This window comes from Pundamilia nyererei, unplaced genomic scaffold (assembly GCF_000239375.1).
Source record: "Pundamilia nyererei isolate P.nyererei 1_Seehausen unplaced genomic scaffold, PunNye1.0 scaffold00108, whole genome shotgun sequence".
NCBI classification, from domain to species: domain Eukaryota; kingdom Metazoa; phylum Chordata; class Actinopteri; order Cichliformes; family Cichlidae; genus Pundamilia; species Pundamilia nyererei.
This window is the reverse complement of record NW_005187509.1, coordinates 1855103-1863661: the sequence shown is the minus strand read 5'-3', so window position 1 is coordinate 1863661 and position 8559 is coordinate 1855103. Positions and strand designations below refer to the sequence as shown.

Genomic DNA, 8559 nt, shown 5'->3' with positions numbered 1-8559 from the left:
TGTGTGTGTGTGTGTGTGTGTGTGTGTGTGTGTGTGTGTGTGTGTGTGTGTGTGTGTGAGAACATCAAAATCCCAGCTCTCCTCCATCCTCAGGCCTTCTGAAAAATTCACGGCGTGTTTGATATTAGCTTTTTCGCAGGCAACGCTCGTCATCACCGGGCAGAAACACAAAGCATCAATGTTTGATGGGCAGAGAGCCGAGAATGATTAAAGGCTGAGCCGCGGAGCAAACACAGACGAGGCTCATAATGGATCCACGATGTAAAAGAGAAGAAAGCACACATTAAAAAAGAAACTCTGCTGAGCTCTCAAACTTTTGTTTGTGGAAATGCAGCAGTCAGAACAAACAGTGCCGAGTGTGCTGCAGGGTTTTTGTGTGTCTGTGACATCATGTGCTTTTCATCCAGGTAGCCTTGGAAAAATCATCCCAGCGTGTTTCATTGATTTCTGCTCAGATTAAACACGTGTGGTCAGTAATCAATCAGAAAACCACATCCTCTGCTTACAGATGTTCATATACAGATGTCCCATTAGTTAATCTGAAGAAAGTCAAACCTTTAACAAGTATGCTAACAAACATTACAGACGTTTTTTTTATTTATTAAAACAGTAAGCCACGTAGAATAAACAAACTAGTGTTTATTTTTACGTCTGAGTATTAATCCATCCATTCGCAGCTTCCTGGTGTTGTTAAAAAAGAAAATGTTGAGCTCTTGTAGGAAGTGACACGTATAAAATCTGCCCCAGGAGCTGGCTACAATTTGGGAGAGCCTGTGAAAAACATACAACACTGATTAGATGTTTTTATCACTAAGAGGTGGATAATCACATCAGCAGCCTTCGTCTTTCTTTGTTCTGACATCACTGTGAAGTCAAAAACAAATAACTCCCAAAACAGTCTCCATTTTTCATTAACTGTCAAACTGCCTAAAAACATCTCTTCTGATGAAACGAAGATAGAGTGGAGACCTGAAAATGTGTCGCTTTATTTAATTCCTCAACACTGTTTTTGGATATTTGGTTAAAATGACAACGCACAAAGTCAAATTTCCCCCGGAGGACAGTTCAGACGTATCAGAGCCTTTTTTTCTTCTTTGCCTTCTTTCTGCTACTTTCTTAGGTTAGCTTTTATCTTTGCAGCATTTAATCAATCAATCCTATATGTCCAGTTGGATTTATCAGCGCCCGGCTGCTGTATTGAATAAAGAGTAAAGCTGTCAGGCCTGCGGGGAGCTGAAGTGCTGCTTGACAGTGAAACTAGTGGTTTGTGTGGGTGAAGGGCAGGGAAATGCAAACGCCCACAAGAAATGCAACATCGTGCCTGCAGTAAACAATCCATACAGCACCCATTGTGTGTGTGAGAGAGAGATTGTATCGTTATAGCTGGTGAGCATGCATGAATGCATCCGTGGGGGCTGTCGTGCGTTTTGCTGTTGTAGGGCATGTGTTTGTGCTCGCTACTCCTGGAGCTGCCTGATTGAGTCTGACATGCTTTAGCGTGTGAGCGTGTGGTCATGTATTTATGAGGACCTTGTGTCCTCGCGGGGTGACGGAGGTCCTGCCCAGTGAGGCCGTTGCGTTGTAGACATAAGAGCAAGATTAGACTGTCAGTTTCAGAATGAAGGTAATCACGATTTAGGCTGGACATGCAGAAAAAGGCGGGTTTAAGACGTTTGCATTAAAAACAGTTAATGTTATTAGTGATCATTATTATTAATACTAAAGAGCCTTAATGCATGTTTTTGTGGGTCGGTTCAGTTTTATTTAAATACCACCAAATAACAACAATAGTCCCCTCAGTCGCCTTGTGCTGTAGAATAAAGGTCCTACAGTAATACAGAGAAAACCCAACAATCAGACGAACACCTATGAGCAAGTGCTCAGCAACAGAGGGAAAGAAAATCTCCCTTTTAACAGGAAGAAACCTCCAGCAGAACCAGGCTCATGGAGGGGTGGCCATCTGCTGCGAAGGGTTGGTGGTGAGGGGATTCAATTCAATTCAGTTTTATTTATATAGCGCCAAATTACAACAACAGTTGCCTCAAGGCGATTTATATTGTAAGGTAGATCCTATAACAATACATACAGAGAAAAACCCAACAATAATATGACCCCCTATGAGGAATCACTTTGGGGTTCAGGGAGGGGCGCCCATCTGCTGTGAAGGGTTGGGGGTGAGGGGATGAGGACAGGACCTTGAAAAGATACCTGACCTGAACCGGGCCTGTTGTGTATTTCCTTGTTTTTTTTAATCATGTACCGACTGTTCTACAGGTTTCCAATGATAAAGCTTCTGTTTGAGTCTACATCCCTAAAGTTTATCATTCTGATGAAAGTCTGCCGGGGTCATGTAAATCCATTAAAAACCATCATCGAGACCAGCACTCGTTTTTCCTGCAGATTTCTTAAAATAGACAGTGAGCTGCCGTGGTGGAGGTTTGGGCTCACTGCCTCTATCAGATTCCAAGAATAAGAACATGAAGCAGGAAATGACCATAATGTTTAACAAACATATGGAAACAGAGCTCTGAGGACTCTGACTGACCCACCTCTGCTCCAGGATCTCAGGCTGTAGTCAGAAGTCGGCCCAAAGTCAGAATGTAAAATCAGTGTAAGACCTTTCTTTGAGCGCACCTGACAGTATGATGTCATCCCGTGATGTCACGCTTTCTACAAAAAAGCAAACAAATGTTTAACCCATAATCTCAGGAGCAAAAGTTCATATCATTCGACCTTCACGGAGGAGGATCGAGGGGGAGGGGGGGAGGGATTTTAGTGTGGCTTTCCAAACTCAGGAGGAAACTTCAGCATATATAAAAATGTCTGACCCACAAGCAAACAGCGGTATTCCCAAATGAACCCTACTAACGGAGTGTGATTGAATCCTCCCTCCACAGAAATCTCAGTCCACAAAGGCACCGTGAGGGAGAGAGAGAGGGACGGGAGGCCGGTCTGTGGGAATATAGAAAAATTATCCAAAATAAAATATATAAATCTTAAATCCCATTGTGGTAATCCCCAATCCCCCTGAGCAGCGGTGGGAGGTGAAGAGGTAGATTAGCAGTCCGGCTGCCGCTGCACTTTCCAGGGAATCAGACACTCACCCCTCTCTCGGCCCTCGAGTCCACAGAGAGAGAGTGAAAGAGGACCGCAGGCTCAGGACTGACCCACATCTGCAACACCAAACCTTTTGCATACGTTTTTTTTATCTCACACTCTCTGTGTGGCCCTGCAATGGAAGCGGGGTGAATGTAGGCCACGTTATGCAATTTGAGCCTTGTACACGGCAGCCCGTCTGTCGGTCTTCCTGCCTTTACATCTGGCCATTCGGAATCCTTAATATTTATTTTAAGCTTGTATTACAAAATAGGTGAATTCATGTTCTGGTGTTCTTATATAACATCATTTGTTTTTCAGTTTTTGTGTCATGTTGTGTAGTCGGGTTTTTGTTGAGGTTGTCTGAGGTGACCCTTCAGTCACCAAAAATCCTCTAATGTCATTTAACAGTTGATGTCTCTGCAGCGAGCGCAGAGTTTTGTATTTTCTTATATAAAAAAGTGTTTATTACATTCATCACCAAGAAAATGTAAGAATCATAAAGTGGAGGGAAAAAATATGTTAGCATGTATCAGCCTGCTTAGAAAGTGGGCGACTATAAAGTTATCCATGCAACAGTCTCTTCTGCATTTTCACACCACAGCCAAAGGTTTAAATAAAGGAAGATTCATGTGGGAATAGGATACTGAAAAATATCAAAATTACAACAATTTCTATATTAAAAACAGAACTAGGCTGTTATTTTTAACTATTTTGGTGTCACTAATATTATAAACTACAGCAAATCAGCCTGTTTTAATTCAGTTTGCAAACATGTCATATTTGTTTAAACACATCACAAAGACTTTCTGCTGGAAGTCAGATTAAAAAAGTTTAAAAGTTTCATTTTTGGAGATATACGTCCAGAGTTAAAATGTTTCTCTGTGCTCACCTTTAATTCAAATCTTATATATTTTTCAAACAAAACTTTCTGAAAGAATTTTCATACACAGAAAGGTACCTGATTAATTGTAGACATATTACAGTATGTGAAAAGTGTGCAGGGACAATGAATATCTGTATAAATCAGTCAGTGCTTTATTCAGAGCTCAAAGCTTTAGTGACAAACGGCTTATTAAATACATCCGAACTGCTACCAAAGTAATGTTGGCGAGCTTTACAGAAAACAACTCCGGGATCAGTCAACTCATTTTGCGAGTACAGTAACCTGGGATACCACTGGTCGATATTTTCTGGATGTCCACCATCTATATTGTTTTAAACTCCATCCTGGAAGGATGAAGGTCAGCTCCTCCCAGATCTTGATCTCGTCTTATTGGCCTCTTGTTGAGTGGAGTCGGACCGAGCCAGCCAAACAGCCTGAACTCAGCGGCCTGAACTCGGTGGCCTGAATCCCACAGCCATAACCCAACGGCCTGAACCCGATTTCTCAAACCTGGAGACCTTAACCTGACAGCTTAACCAGCTTAACCTTAACCAGTGGCCTTAACCTGGCATCCTGAATCCGACAGACAGCCTGAACCCAGCGACCTGAACTGGGCAGCTTGAATTTTATGGTCTGAACCCTGACAGACAGCCTGAATCCGGCAACCTGAACCCCACAGCCGTAACCAAACCGCCTGAACCTAGCAGCGTGAACTCGACGGCCTGAACCCGACATAAGAACCCTGCCTGAAATAAAAGGTGCTTACCTAAGTCAAATATTTCAGGAGTGCACTTATGTAAATCTACTTACTCTCCACCACTTGTGCACAACTCATCTCATCACAACACCTTAACAACAAGAGGCTACAAGGACGTGTAAGGACGCAAAGAAAACAGAGATCAATTCGAGGTATTTGCATTTAAAGCAGGATTTTGCCGAGAGGTCTGCATAATTTGGTGGAAATGGAGGAATTCTTCAAAAGTATAAAACAACTTAAAATTCAGCTCCTTGGGTCTTTTTACTTTATTTCAGGCACAATAAAAATGGAATAAAATGATCCCTTAATAAATGTATGAGCACCCTCAATAAGATCATCACCATTAATCCCGACCGCTGTGAAGGAAATCTGATGACAGCGAAGCCCCGTCGGCACACAGCGAGTGAGAGGCGTTCAGTCCTTGGGCGTCACTCGTTCTTAATTAACCTCTCTGGCCAGTGCTTCTAATGTGACTCTAATGTGATCCACAGCCCTCCATTACGGCTGCGAGAGGGCTATCAGTCAGGTTTAAGCTCGCTGCAGAGGAAACTGTCACCGCTGCGCTCCAGCACGCCTAAACCTCACTAACACAGGACTGGTCGATCAAATCTAAATTCCAGCTGAGATGTAAAAATAACCGCAATCTAACCATGATTATAACCTGGTGTTTTAGAAGCCCAGTCATTAGCACAGTTAAGTCCTGTCCTCATATATTTACTGCATTTGCTGTCCCAGATATTGTGATGTGATTCGATGATAGGGTCTTTTGTATTACTGTAGTCTTTACCTTACAGTATGAAGCACCTTGAGGCAACTGTGATGTGGAAATAAATAAAACTGAATGAATGAAATGAAATGTACGATAGCTTCAGGTCATCACTGATGATCATATATACCTCAGGCTGTCTACTTGTCAGGAAGTGACTATGGCTGGATTAAAGGGTGAAGTGTTAAGTAATTAGCTAATGCTTCCTACCTGCATTAGACAGATAAGCCTGTTATGCTAAGGCTTTAGGGAAAACAATGGTTGGAGTCTGCAGCACAGCCTAAATGATTGTGACTATGTGTGATGAACTTACCTGGTCACTTTGAGGATAGCAACCAGGTCTGTAACTTTGGCGATCCAATATGGAGACTTAAATAAGCTAGAGTCAGCCTGCTATCAGTTTATCTGTCATAAATCAGCGATTAACTGTGATAAATTAACAAAAATCACAAATCTGTTGAATTTCTGTTACATAGAAACGAACTACATTCAGAACCTCACAGAGAGAAACAGAAGTTCCTCCACAATAGTGACAAGAGAGTCCTTACTGCAGAACAGCCATCCAACTGACCTAAAAAAACTAGAATACGAGTTCCACTAATCAGCTGGGACCTCGTCTCTCTGTGTCGGACTGAGATTGCTTGGAGACAGGTTGCCTCCCACTAGGTGTTATTCCACTTAAAATTCTGAAAGTGTGACATGTTCCAGGGAAGGCGTTTGCCAACCAGTTACAGGAGAACACAAAACTCTGGTAAGATAAACAACTTCCTTACGCCAAACAGAGGCTCTTAGTATTGCTGTTGTTGAGTTGTGTTATTATACCTCTGTTAATATAACAGAGGTATAATATACTTTTATTTTGGACAGAGATTAATTTCCATGATAATCCAGAGCTGCTGGAAAACACTCTGTTAGTGCTAATTAATATACAAATGAAAAACTAGAATTTCACTAACGAAAACAAGAGTTAAAGGCAAGATCACTAAGCAAAATAAAATGTAAAATGATTGGTTTAAAAATCCTTCTAAAGACATTACAAGCATCGGTTTCACCCGTGTTTCCTCTACAGGTACCACAAACTGGTTGGAATTATCTACAGGGACCAAACCAGTTTGTGTATCAGGCTGTAAACACGTTTATTTCTGCTGGAAGGTTTTAACACGGGAGTCTATGAGGGCTGACTCACTGCTGCCCCTTCTGGTCATTAGAGGTTTTGGCTTCTTAGTTTGATTAAACTTTGAGGTGTGACTGCCAAACAGGTGCCCTCGCTAGTCTAGAACTAGTTTTCTCTGAGCTTATTCGTGCAGATGTTCAGAGCATCTTGCTGCATTAGCATGAAAATTAGTGCATCACTTCCAAGCACTGACAGCAGCAGCTTATAAGGTCACAGTAACAACTTCACAATCAGCGGAGGGCCAGCTGGCACATACACAGAGGCACATATGTGACACCAGTGCACTCGTACGTGTGCTCAGTCAGTGCCGTGACACTCGGGCCGGTCCAGAGCGAGAAGAAGCAGGATTCAGATGTTGCTCGCACATATAAACCTTCGTATTGGGACACGTGAGGATCTGTGGTACGAGTTAAATACACTTCTTGAGGGGTTCCTGTCATCTAGTGGAGTGATTCCTTCCTGAAAGAGAATAACCATCTGTGCTGACTTTAGCCCTAATATACATTAGCTGTGTTTTAAGGTAATTACAATGGTGAGCACATGCCTTCCTCTAAGTGTGGTAATTGTCGTAGGACGGTACATTGTAATGGATTAGAGTAATTATTCCCCAGAGCGGTTTGTTTCCTGCCATTCTGGCTGCAGCAGAGATGAAGCGCTATGAGCTGCAGCTGAGTACAGTTGGAAGCCGCTGCAGTCAGAGTGAACAATGTCCTCGAGGACTTTGTGACTGTTATGCAACTATTGAGATGCATGCTGTAAAAGTGCTTTGAAGCATCAAGTGCACATATACAAAAGTGAGAGTGAAAGGACAGCCAGCTTGTGCCTTGATTTCTTGGGGACTGGAAATCTTTGGCTGAAATCAGCAGGTATGCAAATCCAAGTGAAAGCCGCAGCCCGCTGTCGCTCTGCTCCCCACCCCGGCTCGTATTTCAGCATCGGACGGAGCTGTGTTTGCGGCGCAGGTAGCCACAGCAGCAGCAGTTGGAGGAATCCCAGTTGTGCTGATTTCTGTGGTTTCTACTCTGATGTTTTATTGATTTGTTAGTGACACTGATAGTTCGGGGACAACGAGTCAGAGAAAGAGCAGAAGCAATTGGACTCAGGATACCTGCTTCAGAAGGACGTCTAATTAGAAAGACAGAGCGAGAGGGCATCAAATAGACAGATACCGCAGCCCTGTGAGAGCAAACGCTGCTGCCAACGTCCACACAGAGAAACATCCCCCCCTGCTGGGCGAGCACAGCTACTGCATGGGGATCAGATCAATAGCGCCACTCATCCTTGAAGGATAGGCCCGCCTGGCAGCAGCTCGCTTGTTTAACACAGTCAAGCTCTCCAGACTGAAAATGAGAGCCTCTTTAGAAATCAAAGGGAAGTCAAACATTACTGCCTTTGCCTCCGCTTCAATCAGGACTGTCTGCAGTGCCTTCCCTTACAAATTCTCATTAGTATTAAGATGAAGAGAGGCCTTCGTTAAAAAATTATTTGTGAATTATCCACTGTGGAGTGGAGTGGCTCGCATCAGATGCATTAAAAGTGACTGCCCTGCGTTACATCCACAGTCAGAGTAACACAAACACTCAAGCACATCAAAGCAGCAAGCGACTAAAGCACACGACGGTCCTCACCTGCGTCTCGTTCACCTTAAAAACACGAGAAAAGAAGGAGAGCAATGAGATGATGCTTCCTCCCCTGCTGCCTGGTCGGCCTTCTGGGAAGAGAGATGTGCATTTGGAGAAGAGGCCTGGGGGACATGACCTCCCCGCTGCAGCCTCCGTCCCACTGTTTTATAATGACAGCGCCTTATTAGGGAAACTGACATCCTGATTGATCGGCTATAATCAGCTCGTTAGCCATGATTACTCGTTTGGTGGTGGTGG

The 8559-nt window shown here is 43.4% G+C and overlaps 1 protein-coding gene across 6 annotated transcripts in view; it reads left to right on the top strand.

The window, feature by feature from the left end:
• The window catches only part of glra1 (glycine receptor, alpha 1), a 118303-nt gene that overhangs the window by 94430 nt on the left and 15314 nt on the right, over positions 1-8559 (top strand). The gene's annotated exons all lie outside the window — the stretch shown is intronic.